The 21,910-nt window shown below is 38.5% G+C and overlaps 1 protein-coding gene across 1 annotated transcript in view; it reads left to right on the top strand.

Moving 5' to 3' along the window:
- The window catches only part of ATF2 (activating transcription factor 2), a 428,571-nt gene that overhangs the window by 393,139 nt on the left and 13,522 nt on the right, over positions 1-21,910 (top strand). The window lies entirely within an intron of this gene.

Below are 21,910 nucleotides of genomic sequence, written 5' to 3'. Positions count from 1 at the left end.
AAAATTGATAATATGAGTAAATTAGAAAGTTGCTTAAAATTGCATGCTCTTTCTGAATTACAAAAAAAAAATTTGGGTGCAGTGTCCCTTTAAGCTCCTGTTTGCTAGTACAACTGAATTACTATGTTGCAAAATGATGTAGGTCTAAAAACTGTCACCAACATGAAAAGTTTAGAAAGCTCTGCCCTAGTGCAATCTAGTTAGACAAGTGAGGTTTACTTCCTACTCTTTCAGGTAAATCTTCTAAGTTTGTTAGCTTATCTTTGTCTATTTTAATGTATATTTAAAAGGTCCATAAGCGCTGCGGAATCTGTTGGCGCTCTACAAATAACCGATAATAATAATAAGTGTTTTATATATACTGTGTATATATATATATATTTATATATATATATATATATATATTTATATATATATATATATATATATATATATATATATTTATATATATATATATATATATATATATATATAATTTCCTCTGGATATATTTTATTTATTTGTGATATGAGGTCAAAAGTGTCCTTTATTAGCATAAGGAGGTTGAAAACAGAGGTTTATGTAATTCTATATGCAGTTGAGTATAACACAAACTTACTATTGTGATGCTTATCTAATATGTCTAGTTATTAACATATGTTATAAACGTATGTATCTATGCTATTGTGTGCATAATTAATGGTTTATTTCCTTTCATTCTGTCTGTTTATACGCTTTGAACCTCAGTGAAAATTAAAATAAAAAAAGAGACCTTATGACAAAATAAGGGTCATCATTTTACTCCTGTGGCTGGACTTGCTATTTGTATATGTGAATAAGGGACTGTCTGTGCTTGCAGGCTTGGGGGTGCTGTCCTGTCATCTTGTTTTTGAATTTGGCCAATACTTACTCTATAACAGTCCCACGAGGACCATCAAGCCAGATAGCAGGAAAACTTTAAGCTGGAACTCGTAGTCCAGAAACTGTGATGGAATAAAAATGGCCATCATAACAATAAATACTGGGTGCCCAAAGATTGGCACTTTCACAAAAAATTACTCAAACTTCCAGGAGTATTAGAGCAAGCCTAAGGCTCTACCTTATGGAACAGTCATCCCTTTATTCCTAAAAACTTCAGGTGCGTAGGACATAATCTTGCTTGTCTTCCAAGAAATTTTCATAAGAAATCTGAGGAGAAGAAGTTGTTTCCTCTGTCTCACTTTTGGTTTAGACTTTTGTCATGAAACATGATTTCCTTACTCTTGGGCAAGGAAGATACAAAATTGTTCTTCTCCAAGGTACTTCAGTTCTTGTGTTTGTCAGAACCTGGTGTAAAGTAGAGTGTATCAGTGAATCAGTACCTTGTAGATCTGGGAGAGTTTTCACTTCATCCTTTTAATTGTTCCAAAGGATACGTTTCAACTAGTGTTAGACTTAAAAAAGCTGAAAGCTTCTGTAAGTTCCTCATTTCGCAAAGGTTTTACTTCAGTGTGTTATCAAGTCCATTGAATGGAATCAATTTATGGTCACTGGGATACTTAATTTAATGTTCTTAAACGTTGTCTCTACTAAAATTCTAGCTGATTAGGCAAGCATGAGGTTACAAGAAATAAATACTTGTCACACACTCATGGTGATTCAAAATGCTTTGTTTGTTGGATACATAAATCATTCCAAAAGCTTTTAGGTGCAAACCAACTTAAAAAAGTTTTTAGAACAAAACAGGTGGTTCATCAAGTCAGTAAAATCCTTTCTCACTGCAAGTCTTTGTGTGGTTACACAGTTCACATTCTACAAGCTTTTTGATATTGGGATAATCCACCTTCCATAATAATTGAAAGAATTTACAAGATTTGATGTGAGTACTTCAGAAAAAGTTTTATAATATTTTCCTGAAAAGCCAGCAGGACCTAGGGCCCTGGATCTTTTTAGACTGAAAGCAGCTCGGCAGTAGTAATAGCCTACACCAGAGATAGAACCTGGTTGTCTTGGAGTGCTGCCTATCTAGGTAAGTTTTATATTTTGTTGGTAAAAATATGCAAGATTGTTAGCACTTTCCCATCCGCCCTTTTTATAAGGGGTGTAGCAGTAGCTTGTGTAATATCTTTGATCTTTCTAACCAGCATCCCTTCCAGCTTATTGGAATAAATAAAACAATGAGCAATAAAGCTATTAGGGATCTATCCACCTCTTCAGCCAGCAGCTCATTCACTTCTTTGTTTAACATTCTGTAAAGTTTTAAACGTAAGATTCATTTAGGGTTTAATCTGTGTATCCCCTTATCCTCACCAGTCTCCCCAAAGGTCAACCGTCATAAGGTAAACTTTAAGATGAGATGCCTCTCTGATAAAGATTTCCCTGTTGTATGCTTTATGGGCTCCCTATACATATAAATGGTTTTCTCTGGAGTAGACATTACTTTTCATAAAAAGTGATATGTGTTCCCTTAGTTTTAGGATAAAAAGAGGGCTCCTAAATTGCAGAAGGTTTAGGGTCCAGGATTTGATTATTTTTTGAGGTATTGAAAATCCTTCATAGTTTTAGCAGGCATTAGGGATTATTTCTGCACATGTTCACAGTTCTTTGACTGTGCCATTCATCCGTTATCAAAGAGATATTAACAGTAAAGCTGTGGTGCGTGTAGGAGTATAGTAAAGTATACAGAAAAGATTATTGGGTTCTAGTTGATTACATATGAAAAGATGAGTGGTACAGATGTTTTGTGGGGCAATATGGAATATATTTGTTTTCTAGTAAGTAAAATTTGAGCCACATGAGTTCCTCAGGCTTCCACTTACCCACCACTTTTGTAACTGCTAAGAATTATAATAAAAATTAGGCTATTGGTGTTAGTATTCCACCTTACTTATTTTATAAATAATGTTCTTCACAATAGTTTGAATAAAGGCCTACCATAAAGGGTTTCAACCAAAGGGCTATACAGGATTTTTTTTATATTGCAGGATTAGTAAATTCTGTTAAATCCTTGGGTATTAAAAATGGGCTGAAACACATTGCAGGGAAAAAGTTGCAACCAAGAGGAACCTGATAAAAGTAAATTTAGTTAAATAGTCACACAACCCAGCATATACATACATACATACTCTGAAATGTATGCATTGTATATGCCTGCAGTGAAAATTAGCACCCCACTTTGTGTGTTTCAGGAGGGGATTGGGAGTGTTGAGGTGGAGAACATGACAAAGAGCAATGCAGGGCAGAATTTTGAAGGACAGGTTCTGCTCTTTATATCTTGTTAAAGGGTAGAATACAATTTCTTCTATATTTGATTTCTTTAACCACTGCTGTGCTTTAAAGCAGCTTAGAGTAACACTGTACTGGCATGAGGTAATCCATGTTTTAAACCTATTTGGAAGCAAAAAGATGAGGCATTGTGAAGTTCATTTGCACACCCTTACCCAGACACCTCTGCTACAGTGGAAACTCTGTGAGTTAGTATTCTCTATGAAAAACATTTGTACACAATGAACTATTGTGATTTATTGTTTAGACTAATGTTCAGCCAACCCATATCACCATGGGATTTAAATCATTATTATACATTCAAATTCAACAGGAAAGATAGGCTCAGAGCCATTTTGTTGATAGTTAAAGCATGTATATCGGCTAAAAGCTCTCCCTTAGTTTAAGCTTAGTATTTATGGGTAAAGGAACATGAATAGAACAATGTGCACACTTTGAGAAATTAATATGGTGCAAAATAGTGGATTTTACCCAAAACAGAAGCAAATTATAACAGTTAGTTTTGGAATTCGCTAGAGAATATTTTGTTATTCATCTTTTCAGCATTTTAAAGGTTAATTGTGCTGTTCCAGCACACTCCCTCTATGTGATATGCAATGTTGCAAACAGCTGCTGCAGTAGAATAAATGGCCAATTTTGTCCCTGGTACACAAATTTGTAACAAATAACAAAGCTGGGAATGCATTAGGCAACATTCATAATATATAACTCACAGCTTTCTCCTTTATGATTTAATGATATTCCAGGATATTTGTAAATGTGAAGACTGTTTCTGCCATATGCAAGCACTTCATTTTAATTTGCTTGTGTCAGTAATTCAGGAGAATAAAGAAACATTTTGAATTGCATGCAAACAGTTCCTCAGGTGCTTGCGATAAAACTTAATAGCCTCCATCTTTACTTGTAGTCATTTTAAGCCATTTTATCAGAACAGGCAATATTTTTTAATTTAAAAGAATTGAGAGGTAAACACAGCGTCCTATTGCCATATATATTTAGAGCACTGATTTTGTCATTTCTGAGCTGATAAATCTTAGTCCACGGATGTGCAGTCATTTGACAGGGTACAGAATAACATTTTGCAGTAAATTGGAACAGCATAGGCGTATGTTGGAGACTGGTATTAACAATGATTGCGACAAGGATGAGGCTATTATCCTTTCCATCTAATAAACCTGCATAATGTCAAACTGATGCCACTAGGAGATGCCATTGTTTGTTGAAGCAATCTCTTTTAGTAATCCTAATACACACGATTCAAATATATTTATAAGCATCTTGTCCTAAAGAATTACAGCACTTGTCATATTATAAAATATGGTACCAGAATAGTAATATATCAAGATGATTTCCAATCTGTAATAGTAATTTTCATGAATGCAATTTATGTCATTTTATTTTTTAATTTTTAGAAAGAAAAAAATATCAGAATATACTCATCTAGTGCTCCCTAATTAAAAATGTGGACTATTTCTGAGATATCTAATGGTCATCTATTTTGTAAATTATTTTAATACTTTTGATATGTATGTAATGCCTCTGTTTATTTTTTTAAATTACTTTCATAATCTAGGTACCAATAATACGATAATTATTTGATTTTATTAATAAAAACTTAGAATACTTTATTCACAAATTGATTGTGTATGATAAACTCTGATGGGAACAACACCCTGGTTGGGAATCCCTGGTCTGAATAAATCCATGGTCTCTTATATTTTCACAGAACAATATTTGTATCGTTGACAGTAGATAGAAAAGCCTCCAAGAAATCAGAGAAGGTGATCTTCACTGTTCTCCTTAGTTATACAGTAGCTGTCTGGAGCGTGTGATGAAGTGTACACTTAGGAGTATTACCCTTCAGGTAATCTGTGGTTAAGTTTCAGAGGGTACTCCATGATGGTTACCTTATCTCATGCACAGTGATTCTACAGATAATATTGGGAGCTGTACAACTTACTGGTTACCTGCCCTTTTTTCTTGTTTACTCTATCTTGTTCTTATCTAGATTGTAAGTCTTGCTGTAGAATACACAATGGGAATCATGCTCTTTGTTAATTTTATGTTGTGTTAATTTTTGTGGTGATGGTTTTATATATTTGACTCCATTTATCTGTATTTACAGACATTCCATTAAAGAGTAAGCCTGGTTTGAGCCTAACCTAAACTCTAGGATGCCACAAGTGGTAAATGTTATTTTCTTCCTCAGGTTCAAAATAACAAACACAAATCTTGTGCCACTCCTTTTTGCTGGAGTTGGTAAGGCTTTTATTTCTATGACTGCAAGGACCTAAATTAAGCATATTCACATCAATAACGGAAACTTTTACAAAACAGTATAGGGAATGTAGACACCGGAGTTATATAGTGCTGGTGCTAAGTGTGGAGTACTATTCAGTAGGCAAGCTAAGGTCAGGAAGCATAGCTGCACCAGGTTAGGTGCACAAACCAGGAAAAAAGTAGAGGGCACAAAGGCAAGTAAATTAGAAAACATAGTCCACAATAAAATCAAGTAGACAAGCCTATGTAAGGGAGCCAAAGGAACTGGTCAGATACAAATACTAAACTCAAAATGATGGACCATATCAGATCAAAGTAGTTAACAGGAAAACTAGAACAAGGAGGCACCAGGATCACAGCTACCAGGTCTATGATTCAACTAACAGGACATGCAGACTTATAATGCATGCCGTTTGCATGATGAGGAACACCTGTTAGTCATGTGAGCGGGAACAGGGGACAGAAGGATTAACATAAAAATGAATAAATCAGGTAAAACTAGGTAGGGTAGCACAAAAGATAAACATGGGTTTTCCATAAGCCCAGGTTGTATTGTTATTTTAAAATAAGATAGCTATCTGCCCTGGTTTTTAACTTTCCTTCAGGGTCTGGGAGAATTTGTTCATTTTCAAGAATTCTATTATTACACAGGACTAGAATTTGGTTTTCTAGGTTTTGCAACAGTGAAGTTAGAGGTGTTCCTGTTATTACATTTTGGATTATTTATGGGAGCGCAGACCTATGTGTGACTCACTAGTCCTTGGACATATCACTAAGAAGATGGGGTATAGGAGTACAAGGTTATCTGCACAGTAGTTCCCTATGGGATTTCAGCCATAGCTACCCTCAGGTGTCACAGGGACATGTCCCTTAGCCTCCTCCTGTTGGTTTAAAGGTACTTTCCTCTCATATCCTCTGCTGTTACTTTCACAGCACTGGAAGGGCTCTCTGCTGGATACAGCTTTTCAGGATAGCTGGTAAGATTCAATGGAGTGAGTGTTTCTACAGGTAGGTGCACTAACCCACAGTAGATACATACAAATGGGTTGTATAGCCAGGGCACTGCAATTTACCTCACACAGAGATTAATATGACCTTAAAGTACTCTTATGCTTGTGTGTTGCACACTCTTAGCTTACTTGGGTGCCCTGGGGTTATTTTACATTTTTATTTGGATATATATGTCTTTAAGGATTTTTGCTGGGCTGCTTGTCATTTCTGCAGTGGCGTTATATGGAGCTTTTTCCTTTCTCTGTTAAAGGACTTAATTTCTGCATTATCTGTTCTTTTTCACAAGAGATTATCCAAAATTCTAGATAAGGCTGTTCTTCGTACCAAATACAATTTTCTTCCTAAAATTGTTTCTTCAAAAAATTTATTCAGGAAATAGTTGTTCCTTCATTGTGTCCGGATTCCTTCCAATTCTAAGAATTGTCTTTTGCATAACCTTGGTGTTTTTAGAGTGTTGAAGGTTTTATCTTCAAGCTATTACTGATTTCAGACAAAGTTCAAATTTATTTGTTCATCATTCCTGACGGTCAATGGTTACTGTGGTGGCTTCTTGGCTCAAACAGGTAATTCTCAAAGCTTTCTTGGTGGCAGGAAAGTCTCCCTCAAAGCCTATCACAGCTCATTCCTCTAGATCAGTTGCTACTTCATGGTCTTTCAAGGATGATGCATCCCTGTAGAAGATTTGCAAAGTTGCAACATGGTCAGCTCTACATAATTTTTCAAATGTTACCATTTTGATGATTTTGCTTCTTCAGAAGCGGATTTTGGCAGGAAAGTCCTTCAGGCTGCAGTGTCCAGCAAATAAGAACTGCCTTCTGCACTTACGGTTTGGTTTTTGAATCCCACACATTAAGGATTTGTGGACTCTCATCATCTTATGAAAGAAAACAAAATTTATGCTTACCTGATGAATTATTTTCTTTCAAGATGGTGAGAGTCCACAGGAACCCACCCTATTATTTTATCTTTGCAACAGTTATTAATTTGCACCTCTTTAGACCCTGCTTTTGTCTTTCCTACCTATCGCTCTCCCTTTTCTCTGCTTAGCTATATGTTAAACTGAGTAGTGCTGGGAAGTGGGAGGGATTAAAAGCTCTTGTTGTTGGGGTTCTTTGCCTCCTCCTAGTGGCAGTAATTATATCTCACACATTAAAGTGATGGTAAACGCTCCCCTTTTTAAAAACAGATCTGAAATGTTAGTGATATTTTAGATTGAGTTTTATTCATCAATAGTAACAAAGACGCGCTATAACTTACTTTTTAATATAGATATGAAATTCAAATTTCCCGTACTCCGCCACCCACTTCAAAAGTCAATTTTCTCCTACATTGGTGTGTCCGGTCCACGGCTTTCATCCTTACTTGTGGGAATATTCTCTTCCCTAACAGGAAATGGCAAAGAGAGCACAGCAAAAGCTGCCCATATAGCCCCCCCCTCTGGCTCCGCCCCCCAGTCACTCTCTTTGCCGCTCTGAACAAGTAGCATCTCCACGGGGATGGTAAAGAGTATGTGGTGTTAGTTGTAGTTTTATTTCTTCTATCAAGAGTTTGTTATTTTAAAATAGTGCCGGTTTGTACTATTTACTCTACAACAGAAAGTGATGAAGAGTTCTGTTAAAAGAGGAGTATGATTTTAGCAACAGTAACTAAAATCCATTACTGTTCCCACGCAGGACTGTTGAGCCCAGAGAACTTCAGTTGGGGGGAACAGTTTGCAGACTTTTCTGCTCCAGGTATGACTAGCCTCTTTTCTAACAAGACATAGTAATGCTAGAAGACTGTCATTTCCCTTTTGGGATCGGTAAGCCATTTTCTTAGACTCATAACAGAATGAAGGCTTATAAATGGGCTATATACTGGTTGACACTATTGTGGGCTAAATCGATTGATTTATATAATATTTATATGATTTTTGGAGTGTTTTGAGACTTGGAAACACTTTTGGGAACGTTTTATTACGCCTGGCAGTTTGTTAGACACCTAATCTAGTCAGGAAGGCCCCTTCACTCTGGTATGCAGAGGGAGGAAGCCTCATTTTTGCGCCTTAATTGCGCAGTTACTTCTGGAAGCAGTGCATGCAGCTTCATGTGAGAGGGTCCTGTGGCCATAAAGAACGATTCTAAGAGGCTTATTTCTGTGGTGAATAACCCCCAAGGAAGGTAAAGCCGCAGCAAAAGGCTGTGGCAGGGACTGTAGTGGGTTTAAACTGCTAAATTGAACAATTAGCTCCGGTTTGCTCATTTAAGGGGTTAAAGACTTGGTGTGCAATACTTTCAAAGCATTAAGACACTAGGGTGCAAATTTCGTAAAGATCGGATAATTCCTTCATAGTTTTTCAAACATTCAGAAATAAAGTGTACTCTGTTTATTATTTAAAGAGACAGTAACGGTTTTGTTTAAAAACGTTTTTTTTGCATTAATATCCTGACATAAGTCTGTCTAACATGTCTGTACCTTCAGATAGTTCATCATCCTCTCCTTCTGTGTCAACACCAGTTATGCCCGCGCAGGTGACACCTAATATATCTAGCGCGCCAATGCTTGTTACTATGCAACAATTAACTGCAGTAATGGATAATTCTATAGCAAATCTTTTATCCAAACTGCCAACACTTCCCAGAAAGCGTGATTGCTCAGTTTTGAATACAGAGGATGAGCAAGTGGGCGCTGATGATAGTTTATCTGTGATACCCTCACACCAGTCTGAATTGGCAGTGAGGGAGGGGCTGTCTGAGGTAGAAATTTCTGATTCAGGAAAAGTTTCTCAGCAGGCAGAACCTGATATCGTGACGTTTAAATTTAAGTTAGAACATCTCCGCGCCCTGCTTAAGGAGGTGCTAACTACTCTTGATGATTGCGACTCTTTGGTAATTCCAGAGAAATTGTGCAAAATGGACAAGTTCCTTGAGGTCCCTGTGCACGCTGATGCCTTTCCGATACCCAAGAGGGTGGCGGACATAGTGAACAAGGAGTGGGAGAAGCCAGGTATACCTTTTGTCCCACCTCCTATATTTAAGAAAATGTTCCCCATTGTCGACCCCAGAAGGGACGCATGGCAAACAGTCCCTAAGGTTGAAGGATCAGTTTCTACGTTGGCCAAGCGCACGACTATTCCCATTGAGGACAGTTGTGCTTTCAAAGATCCTATGGATAAAAAATTGGAAGGATTGCTTAAAAAGATATTTGTTCAGCAAGGTTTCCTTCTTCAGCCAATTTCGTGCATTATTCCTATCACCGCGGCGGCGTCTTTTTGGTTCGAGGAACTAGAAAATTCGCTCAATAAGGAGACTCCATATGAGGAAGTCATGGACAGAATTCACGCTCTAAAGTTGGCTAATTCCTTTATTTTAGATGCCGCTTTGCAGTTGGCAAAATTAGCGGCGAAAAATTCAGGTTTTGCAATAGTGGCGCGCAGAGCGATTCGGCTAAAATCTTGGTCGGCGGATGTGTCGTCCAAGACAAAACTGCTTAATATTCCTTTCAAAGGTAAGATCCTTTTTGGGCCAGAATTGAAGGAGATTGTTTCAGACATCACTGGGGGGAAGGGCCATGCCCTCCCACAGGATAGGCCTTTCAAGGCTAAGAATAAATCTAATTTTCGTTCCTTTTGCAATTTCAGGAACGGACCGTCTTCTAACTCTGCAGCCTCTAGACAAGAGGGTAACGCTTCCCAGCCCAAACCAGCATGGAAACCAATGCAGGGCTGGAACTAGGGTAAGCAGGCCAAGAAGCCTGCTGCTGCTACCAAGACAGCATGAAGGGGTAGCCCCTGATCCGGGACCGGATCTAGTAGGGGGCAGACTCTCTCTCTTTGCTCAGGCCTGGGAAAGAGATGTTCCGGATCCCTGGGCACTAGAAATAGTGTCTCAGGGGTATATTCTGGAGTTCAAGGATCTTCCTCCAAGGGGAAGGTTTCACATGTCTCGCTTATCTTCAGACCAGATAAAGAGACAGGCATTCTTACATTGCGTAACAGACCTACTAAGTATGGGAGTGATACACCCAGTTCCGTCAGCGGAACAAGGTCTGGGGTTTTACTCAAACCTGTTTGTAGTTCCCAAAAAAGAGGGAACTTTCAGGCCAATTCTGGATTTAAAAATTCTAAACAAATTCCTCAGAGTTCCATCATTCAAAATGGAAACTATTCGAACGATTTTACCAACAATCCAGGAGGGTCAATACATGACTACCGTGGACTTAAAGGATGCGTACCTACATATTCCTATCCACAAAAATCATCATCAGTTCCTAAGGTTCGCCTTTCTGGACAAACATTACCAGTTTGTGGCTCTTCCGTTCGGATTAGCCACTGCTCCCAGAATTTTCACAAAGGTGCTGGGATCCCTGCTAGCGGTTCTAAGACCAAGGGGCATTGCGGTGGCACCTTACCTAGACGACATCCTAATTCAAGCGTCGTCCCTTTCCAGATCAAGGGCTCATACAGACATTGTTTTAGCCTTTCTCAGGTCTCACGGGTGGAAGGTGAATGTAGGAAAGAGTTCCCTGTCTCCGTCTACAAGGGTTCCCTTTCTGGGAACAATAATAGATTCTGTAGAAATGAAGATTTTTCTGACAGAGGTCAGAAAATTAAAGCTTCTAAACGCTTGTCAAGCTCTTCAATCTATTTCTCAGCCTTCCATAGCTCAGTGCATGGAGGTAATAGGACTAATGGTTGCAGCAATGGACGTGGTTCCTTTTGCTCAAATTCATCTAAGACCATTGCAACTGTGCATGCTCAAACAGTGGAATTGGGATTATGCAGACTTGTCTCCCCAGATTCAAGTAGACCAGGTAACCAGAGACTCACTCCGCTGGTGGTTGACTCAGGATCACCTGTCTCAGGGAATGAGTTTCCGCAGACCAGAGTGGGTCATCGTCACAACCGACGCCAGACTCTTAGGCTGGGGCGCGGTCTAGGACTCCCTGAAAACTCAGGGTCTATGGTCTCGGGAAGAGTCCCTTCTCCCGATAAACATTTTGGAACTGAGAGCGATATTCAATGCGCTCCTGGCCTGGCCTCACCTAGCGAAGGCCAGATTCATAAGATTTCAGTCGGACAATATGACGACTGTAGCGTACATCAATCATCAGGGGGGAACAAAGAGTTCCTTGGCGATGACAGAGGTATCCAAGATCATCAAGTGGGCGGAGGATCACTCCTGCCACCTATCTGCAATCCACATCCCAGGAGTAGACAACTGGGAGGCAGATTATTTGAGTCGTCAGGCTTTCCATCCGGGGGAGTGGGAACTCCACCCGGAAGTCTTTGCCCAGTTAACCCAACTATGGGGCATTCCGGATATGGATCTGATGGCGTCTCCTCAGAACATCAAAATTCCTCGATACGGGTCCAGATCCAGGGACCCCAGGGCGACACTAGTGGATGCATTGGTGGCGCCTTGGTCGTTCAATCTAGCTTATGTGTTTCCACCGTTCCCTCTCCTTCCCAGGCTGGTAGCCAGGATCAAACAGGAGAAGGCCTCAGTGATTCTAATAGCTCCTGCGTGGCCACGCAGGACTTGGTATGCAGACCTGGTGAATATGTCATCGGCTCCACCATGGAAGCTACCTTTGAGACAGGATCTTCTAGTACAAGGTCCATTCGAACATCCAAATCTAGTCTCTCTGCAACTGACTGCTTAGAAATTGAACGCTTGATTCTATCTAAGCGTGGGTTTTCAGATTCAGTTATAGATACTCTGGTTCAAGCCAGAAAGCCCGTGACTAGGAAGATTTACCATAAGATATGGCAAAAATATATCTGTTGGTGCGAATCCAAGGGATACTCTTGAAGTAAAATTAAAATTCCTAGGATTCTTTCCTTTCTCCAAGAGGGTTTGGAGAAAGGTCTTTCAGCTAGTTCTCTAAAGGGACAGATATCTGCTCTATCTGTCTTGTTGCACAAACGTCTGGCATCTGTGCCAGATGTACAAGCATTTGTACAGGCGTTAGTCAGAATCAAGCCTGTTTACAGACCTATTACTCCTCCATGGAGTCTAAACTTAGTTCTCTCAGTTCTTCAAGGGGCTCCGTTTGAACCTTTGCATTCCATAGATATCAAGTTACTATCTTGGAAAGTTCTGTTTTTAGTTGCTATTTCTTCTGCCAGAAGAGTTTCTGAATTATCTGCTTTGCAGTGTTCTTCTCCCTATCTGGTATTTCATGCAGATAAGGTAGTTTTACGTACCAAACCTGGTTTTCTTCCAAAAGTAGTTTCCAACAGGAATATTAACCAGGAAATAGTTGTTCCTTCTCTATGTCCGAATCCAGTTTCAAAGAAGGAACTTTTGTTACACAACTTAGATGTGGTCCGTGCTTTAAAATTCTATTTACAAGCAACAAAGGATTTCAGACAAACTTCATCTTTGTTTGTGGTTTACTCTGGTAAGAGGAGAGGGCAGAAAGCTACTGCTACCTCTCTTTCGTTTTGGCTGAAAAGCATCATCCGATTGGCTTATGAGACTGCCGGACGGCAGCCTCCTGAACGAATTACAGCTCATTCTACTAGAGCTGTGGCTTCCACATGGGCCTTTAAGAACGAGGCTTCTGTTGATCAGATCTGTAAGGCAGCGACTTGGTCTTCTCTCCATACTTTTGCCAAATTTTACAAATTCGATACTTATGCTTCTTTGGAGGCTGTTTTTGGGAGAAAGGTTTTGCAAGCCGTGGTGCCTTCTGTTTAGGTAACCTGACTTGCTCCCTCCCTTCATCCGTGTCCTAAAGCTTTGGTATTGGTTCCCACAAGTAAGGATGAAAGCCGTGGACCGGACACACCAATGTAGGAGAAAACAGAATTTATGTTTACCTGATAAATTTCTTTCTCCTACGGTGTGTCCGGTCCACGGCCCGCCCTGGCTTTTAGTCAGGTTTAAAAAAATTTATTTCTGTACACTACAGTCACCACAGCACCCTATAGTTTCTCCTTTTTCTCCTAACCGTCGGTCGAATGACTGGGGGGCGGAGCCAGAGGGGGGGCTATATGGGCAGCTTTTGCTGTGCTCTCTTTGCCATTTCCTGTTAGGGAAGAGGATATTCCCACAAGTAAGGATGAAAGCCATGGACCGGACACACCGTAGAAGAAAGAAATTTATCAGGTAAACATAAATTTTGTTTTTCTGTGACCTAACAGTTTAAATTGTTCTCCAATCAGTGCTCTCCCCATATGGCACTTTTGTTGTAGCTAGAGCACTGATTGGAGAACAATTCAAACCGTTAGCCGCATTTAAACACTTTACTGCCTCTCTTGGTGAAGAAGATAAAATGGCTGGTGCAAACAGGCAGGCCTGCTCTGAGCAGGAAGAGTCTGGTGTGGAGGGGTAGGATGTATTCTTTCAAAGCTGAAGTGGCCTCTCTGTGCCTGTGTGCCGTGCTAGGCTCCAATTTACCCACCCATAAAAGACTCAAACTGTAAAAAAAATCTCCTTAGAGAGGGCCCCTTAGAAGTTTTAATGGGAGTGCCAGTGCAAGTTTTCCTACCACCCTCTTTGTGTGGCCAGCCATTCCAGTCCCCAGCTGATGTGGCCCACCTGGACATTTCCCGGTGTCACGGTAGGCCAGTAAAGCCCTGCCATCATGCAACATTGTAAATATTTCTTTCATACGTTTGGTGAGAGTCCATGATCCATTTCACCTGGGAATTATTCTTCCTGGCCAATAGGAGGAGTCAAAGGTTCCCAAACCCCAAGACCTCTTTAAAACCGCTCTCCCCTTACTAGAAACTAGTCTTGTCTTTGCCTCCGCTGGAGGTAGGTGAAGAATGAAGTTGCTCCATACTGATGCTTGATGCACATAGCTCCGTTCATTTCTGACACGGTCACCGGACACAAGGGTGAGGAGGGAAAGGAGCAAAGAGTGGAATTGATGTTTGCTGGGCTCATCCGTCAGATTCTGAGCTGCTCTGGCTGTGCTCAAATTAAAAATGTTTACTTTAAAAAAAAAAATACTGCTGCTCCAAATTTGCGCCCCCCTGCTGGGGCGCTTTAAGATGCTTGCCTTTATTGCCTTGTGCAAACGCCGGCCCTGGTATTACTTGCAGACTACTATGGATTTCAGACAAACTTCTTGTTTTTTTGTTAATTGTTTTGGTTCTAGAAAAGGGCAGGAAGCTACAGCTGTTTCTTTGGCGTCTTTGCTTAAGCTTCTGTTTCAGAAAGCTTACTACTAAATGGATTACTGCTCATTCAACAAAATCAGTTGCCACATCTTAGGTCACATCTCTATAGATCATATTTGTAAGGCAGCCACTTGGTCTTCTTTGCATACTTTTACTAAATTTTAACATTTTATGTTTTTGCTTCTTCTGAAGCAGCTTTTGGTAGTAAAGTCCTTTAGGCTGTTGTAGTTTTGTTAAGTTTCTCATGTTTTTTGTATGTTAAAAAAAAAACTTTCATCTAATATTGTAAAAAAAGAAAAACAAAAAAAATTAAGATATTGAAAAGTATATGTCATGCTTGTCCTGCTTGTTGCTTTGATATTAGTTTCCCAGGAGTAATGGATTGTAGACTCTCACCACCTGTATGAAAGAAAACATAATTTATGCTTACCTGATAAATTAATTACTCTGTTTTTTCTTCTGGTGTGCCTTTATTTTTACTTTTTGCAGTTCAATTTTCTTCCTTTTTGTTGCTCTTATTATTTTTCCTACCGTTTTTTCTTGGCTATACATCAGACTAGTTTCTTGCAAGGTGGGAGGGGTTTTATAGCGCTCTTGGGGTTTGGGAATGCCTCCTCCTAGGGCTTAGGAAGAGTAATTTGCAGGAGTAATGGATCATGGACTTCCACCACCATGAAAGAAATTAATTTATCAGGTAAGCATCAATTATGCTTTTTGTTTCTTTGTTTTTCTGTACCTCAATTCATATCTTGTCTTGCATTTGGACTCCATGTAGACTGGATGTGTTTATATGTATTTTAATGTAACGTTGAAATCTTAATAACCTTTGGGTTACTGTTCGAGTAGAAGCCAGAACAGAGTTTTGAAAGCGCACCCCTTAGAATTCTAAGAGGTGAAAGAATTAGCAAGGTCATGCTATCTGACCTCCAGATGTTAGCATGACTGAGGCGTTCAATCAGGCGCAACCATTTACTTTCAGCTTGTAATCCGAACACAAGAATAAGAGTGCTATTGATTTAACTTGAGTGGTGTTAGTGTTCATCAGCGTTTGCGCTCCTCTAGTAATCTCGGGCTAAAAGTTTAAGAAAAAAACATTTAACAGGCTTTCCAGAAGAAAAAAAGATATTCAGCCAATGTAAAGTGTAGTTGCTATTTAATGCAACATTGATGTCTATCTAATGTGTTTTAATAAATAATAATATAAATAATATTAAATATCAGTTTATGACTTGTGCAAATACAATTTCATATCATTTTCTGTAATTCTACAATTGACATATTTTAAACTTCCTAAACACTTGATTGCTATAAACCTTCAGATGTGTTTAAGTTGTATACAGGTTTCTTTAAAGGGACATGATACCCAAATGTTTAAACACTGTAAAGTGATGCAGCATAGCTCTCAAAAGTTGACTTGAAAATGTCACCTGAACATCTCTATGTAAAAAAGAAAGATATTTTACCTCAAAATGTCCTAAGTATTCACACCCAATTGTAAATTACTTTAAGCAGCAAATCAGTATTCCGTTTAAGGGAGTTTACTATGAAATCTCATGAGAGTTAAAGGGCCAGTAAACCCACAAAATAATGTTATTTAATTCTGCACATAGTGCAGAATTCTACACTATGTGCAGAATTATATAACATTATTTTGTGGGTTTACTGGCCCTTTAAGTGAAATCTCATAAGATCACTGTAAAAGAGTTCATGACCTCAACACTGCTGATGCTGATTGGCTGCTGTTCAATTCTTCCTTTTTTTTTTTACCTGCAGCTGGACAGCAGCTGAAGTATAACTTTTTACACAGAACTTACTCTGCTGAGCTGAGGAAGTTGTGAGGTAAAATATCTTCCTAGATACATAGAGATGCTCAGGTGATATTTTCCTGTCAGCTTTTTACAGTTATGCTGCACCACTTTCAAGTGATTTAGCATGTGAGTATTATTTCCTTTTTATTAAACGCTGGTGAGTTAAAATGTACAACAAGCTGGAAACACCACTTGAAAAGTGAAAACACATCAATGACGTAATAACCATTAACCATTACAGAACTGGTGCTAATGTTTCTCATCTTTGATTTAATCTTCTTTTTTATGATTTGTGTAGAAAGGCAGAATCATTTGCAAAATCTGTGTTTTATGGTATATGTTTCTGTATCCCAAATCCTAATTAATATAATCTTCCTTGGAACAGCTGGTGGCATTTATACTGTAAATATTGCTTATTCTCTTGAGTTTACATCATTAAAGTCAGGTGTTCAAATCATAATGTGTTACAATAAATGGAATATCAGCCAGATACATTTAAAAAATGTACTTTATTTGCTATAGAACATTTTCAAGATGTGTTTACCTCATTTATAATTATAAAGCATTATTTTTAATTGTAATTAATCACACAGAATAGTCACAGGCGAGATTCACCTAGTCACTAGTAGTAAATCATTTTTAGCTGTATAAAGCACACTATCCCTTTTAGAAATGTACCACTGGATTTACAATATATGAAATAATGTATAACAAAAATATGTCTTTCTTTCATGTAAGTGGCAAGAGTCCATGAGCTAGTGACGTATGGGATATACATTCCTACCAGGAGGGGGCAAAGTTTCCCAAACCTCAAAATGCCTATAAATACACCCCCCACCTCACTAATACCTTAGTTTTACAAACTTTGCCTCTCATGGAGGTGGTGAATCAAGTTGTGCTTGATTTTTCTTCTGTGATAGGCACTTCTAAGCATATTGAATCCCAGTTCCTCTCAAAGTACAGTGTCTGAGGGATGTGAAGGGAGTATTGCCTGATGATAACCTGTTTTCACCTATGGGAAATCTATTCTAAGGCTCTCTGTAAATCGGTCGCAGGAATTCATCTGTTGCCTCCCTTTACAGATAGATGTTATACTCCTCTACCATTACCTCTGCTGATATGTTTCAGTACTGGTTTGGCTGTCTGCTATATGTGGATGGGTGTCTTACACGGTAAGTATATACTTTAATTATATAAGACTCTCAGCTATGGATTGGGCACTTTTTAATTAAAGTTGTTATACATTGTTTGTATACATGCCTTGAGTCAGTAATTCAGTACTCTTTTTTAGCGACTTTATTTGTAGCTAAATATTTGTCAAGGTTGGTAGAGTCTGTAAAACATACAGTTTTTTTCTTTGGAGCTAGTAATTTATTTATAAATTAGGATGCTAAGTATTATGTTAGCCTCATAGAATGTTGATAATCACATTTTATGCAGCTATAATAGAAGTATCAATTAGGCTTTATTTTGGTTTATTTTTTTTATTTATTTTTTTGTATATACAATCAAAATAAAATTCTTACCTGTTTTTTAGAGTGATAGGTGTAGAAATCCTCTTCAGCTTTGCATGTCGTGCATGTGATAATGCTATTTATGTCATAGGGTGAGGTGTCATCATTGTGTGCCATTTTTTTGGCGCCAGAAATGTAAATTTTCCCGCTAAGTATGCATGTTGTAATTAAGCTGATCTAAATTATTCAGCTCTATTATGTGGCTCTTGTTTAATAAATTGTTAAATATATCTATGAGTACAAATACACACACTGTTATTCCATCTCAGTTTAAATGTACATATTACTGCAGAAATGTAAGATTTTATTGCTACAGATATAGAGAAGGCAATGACTGCTATTTTGCCTTCACATGAATGCAAAAAGGTTTTTGCAACATTTTCCTAAACTTAGTGAATTAAGTTCTGACCTTCAGCATACTGATGTATCCTCTACTGATGGGGTCTCCTCTGATTCAGAAGATGCCACGTCAGAGACTGATATAGACAAATAATCTTTTTTATTTAAGTTAGAATATATTCGTTCTCTCTTAAAGGAAGTTTTGTTTACTATTGGGTATTGAGGAGTCTAAATCTCCTGATGATAAAGCTAGTAATTGTCTAAATTCTGTATTTAAGACTACTGTTATTACTCCTGTATTTCCTATTCCTGACACTATCTCTAATGTGATTGTTAAAGAATGGTCTAAGCCTGGTACCTCTTTTAACCCTTCTAGGTTTAAGAAATTGTACCCTTTAACTGTAGCCAAGGATCCTTTAGATAGTAAGCTTGAATCTCATCCAAGAAGGGCATATTTACATTCTGGCTATATTCTTAGACCTCTTATATCTATTGCTGATGTTGCTGCTGCTTCTACTTTTTGGTTGGACAGTTTAGCATAGCAGTTGTCTTCAGATTCTGAATCATCTGACATTATTGTTTTACTTCAACATGCAAATTATTTTGTTTGTGATGCTATATTTGATGTTAGGAAGATCAATGCCAAATCCATGTCTTTAGCCATTCTATCTAGAAGAGCTTTATGGCTTAAATCTTGGAATGCTGACATGGTGTCTATAACTAGATTATTATCTCTCTCTTTTCAAGATAAAAATCTTTTTGGTTCACAATTGGATTCTATTATCTCGACTGTTACTGGGGGTAAGGGAGTTTTTCTGCCCCAAGACAAGAAATCTAAGGTTAAGTTCCTTTCTTCAGAATAGAGAACAGAAAACCACTCCTTCCCCTAAGGCCTCTAGCTCTAATTGGAAACCATCTCCGAATTGGAATAAATCCAAGCTTTATAAGAAACCAAATCCTGCCCCTAAACCTATATGAAGGTGCGGCCCTCAAGCCAGTTCTTCTGGTAGGGGGCAGACTAAAGCTATTGCAATGAGTTTGGACAGACTCTGTCCAAAATCAGTGGATTCAGAATATAATTTTTTAGGGGTGTCAAATAGGATTTAAAATAAGTCTTCCTTTGGGAAGATTCTTACCCATGTAACAAAAAAAACAGTTCCAAAGCAGGAACAAGGATTGGTGTTTTTATTCATATCTATTCATTGTACCTATGAAGGAAAATTCTTTCAGACCTATTTTGGATCTGAAAACTTTAAATGGTTTTGTAAGAGTCCCAACTTTCAAGATGGTGACTATAAGGACTATTCTGCCTTTTGTTCAGCAAGGTCACTTCATGTTCTCAATAGACTTACAGGGCGCTTACCTTCACAATAGGATTCATCCAGATCACTATCGTTTTCTGAGATTTTCTTTTCTAAACAAGCATTCCCAATTTGTCGCTCTTCCGTTTGGCCTTGCAACAGCACCAAAAATATTCTTAATAGTTTTAGGTGCCCTTCTATCTGTAATCAGAGATCAGGGTATTGCAGTGTTTCCTTATTTGGACGATATCTTGGTACTAACTCAATAGATTTCCAGAAAGATTCAGTGTCCATGACTCTATCCCTAACAGAAAAGAGACGTTTGAAATTGGTTTCAGCTTGTCTAAACTTTCAGTCTCTTATCATTTGCTTCAGTGGCTATGTGCATGGAAGTTTTAGGTCTCATGATTGCAGTATCGGATGCAATCCTTTTTGCTTGTTTTCATATGAGACCTCTACAGTTTTGCATGTGGCACCAATGGTGCAGGGATTATACTCAGATATCACAACTGATATACTTAAATCCCAACTCTCCACTTTCTCTGACTTGGTGATTATACCATCATTGTTTAAGGGGCCTCCTTTGTTTGACCTACCTGGACTGTGATCACAACAGATGCGCATCTCTCAGGTTGGGGAGTTGTTTGGGGGTCTCTGACAGCACAAGGAGTTTGGAATCCTTGAGAGGCGAGGTAACCAATATCTATATCTTTGAACTCTGTGCTATTTTCAGAGCTCTTCAGGCTTGGCCTCTATTAAGAGAGAATCGTATATTCGGCTTCAAACAGACAATGTCAGTGGTGTATGTCAATCATCAAGGGGGGGACTCGCAGTCCCTTAGCAATAAAAAAAGTATCTCTAATACTTTCTTGGGCAGAATCCATTTCTTTTCTAATCACTGTGATTCATATACCAGGTGTAGACAATTTGGAAGCAGATTATCTCAGCCGTCAAATTCTACATCCGGGGAGTAGTCTCTCCATCCAGATGTGTTCTATCAGATTGTGCAGATGTGGGGTCCTCCAGACATGGATCTGATGGCCTCTCCTCTAAACAAGAAACTTCCCAGATACCTCTCCTGGTCCAGGGATCCTTAGGCGGAAATGATGAATGCTCTAGCAGTTCCATGGTTTTACCAACCTGCTTACATTTTTTCACCTCTGGGAGTGATCTCAAAGATTATAATGGAACAAGCTTATGTGTTTCTGATAGCACCAGCATGGCCTCACAGATTCTGGTATGCAGACCTTGTCCAAATGTCCAGTTGTCAGCCTTGGTCACTTCCTATAAGACCAGACCTTCTGTCTTAAGGCCCAGTTTTCCACCAGGATCTCAAATCTCTAAATTTGAAGGCATGGAAATTGAATACTTAGTTCTTAGTCATAGACGTTTCTCTGACTTTAATTAACACTATGATACAGGCTCGTAAGTCTGTTTCAAGTAAGATTTATCATAGGGTTTGGAAAACCTATATTTCATGGTGTTCCACTCATAATTATTCTTGGCATTCTTTCAGAATTCCTAGGATTTTACAGTTTCTTCAGGATGGTTTGGATTAGGGTTTGTCTGCAAATACTTTGAAAGGACAAATGTCTGCTCTTTCTGTCTTATTTCATAAAAAGATTCCTAAACTTCCTGATATTCACTGTTTTGTTCAGGCTTTGATTCGTATCAAGCCTGTTATTAAATCTATTTCTCCTCCTTGGAGTCTCAATTTGGTTTTGAAGATGTTACAGGCTCCTCCTTTTGAGCCTATGCATTCTCTGGATATTAAATTACTTTCTTGGAAAGTGTTATTTCTTTTGGCTATCTCTTCTGCTAGAAGAGTTTCTGAATTGTCTGCTTTCTCTTGTGAGTCTCCTTATCTGATTTTCCATGAAGATAGAGCTGTTTTGCGGACTTCATTTAAATTGTTTCCTAAAGTTGTGAATTCTAACAATACTCTTGAAAGGTCTTTACATTCTTTGGATGTGGTAAGAGCTTTGAAATATTATGTTGAGGCTACTAAAGATTTTAGAAAGACTTCTAGTCTATTTGTTATTTTTTCTGGCTTCAGGAAAGGTCAGAAAGCCTCTGCCAATTCTCTGGCATCTTGGCTGAAACTTGATTCACAAAACTTATATGGAGGCGGGGTAGTTTCCGCCTCAGAGAATTACAGCTCATTCTACTAGATCATTTGCCACTTCTTGGGCTTTCAAGAATGAAGCTTCAGTTGATCTTCTTTGCATACATTTACAAAATTGTACCATTTTGATGTGTTTGCTTCTTCGAAAGCAGCCTTTGGTAGAAAGGTTCTTCAGG

The sequence above is a fragment of the Bombina bombina genome, chromosome 1, assembly GCF_027579735.1.
Source record: "Bombina bombina isolate aBomBom1 chromosome 1, aBomBom1.pri, whole genome shotgun sequence".
In the NCBI taxonomy this organism is placed as follows: Eukaryota; Metazoa; Chordata; class Amphibia; order Anura; family Bombinatoridae; genus Bombina; species Bombina bombina.
The sequence above is the reverse complement of the archived record's forward strand: the minus strand, read 5'-3'. Positions and strand labels throughout refer to the sequence as shown.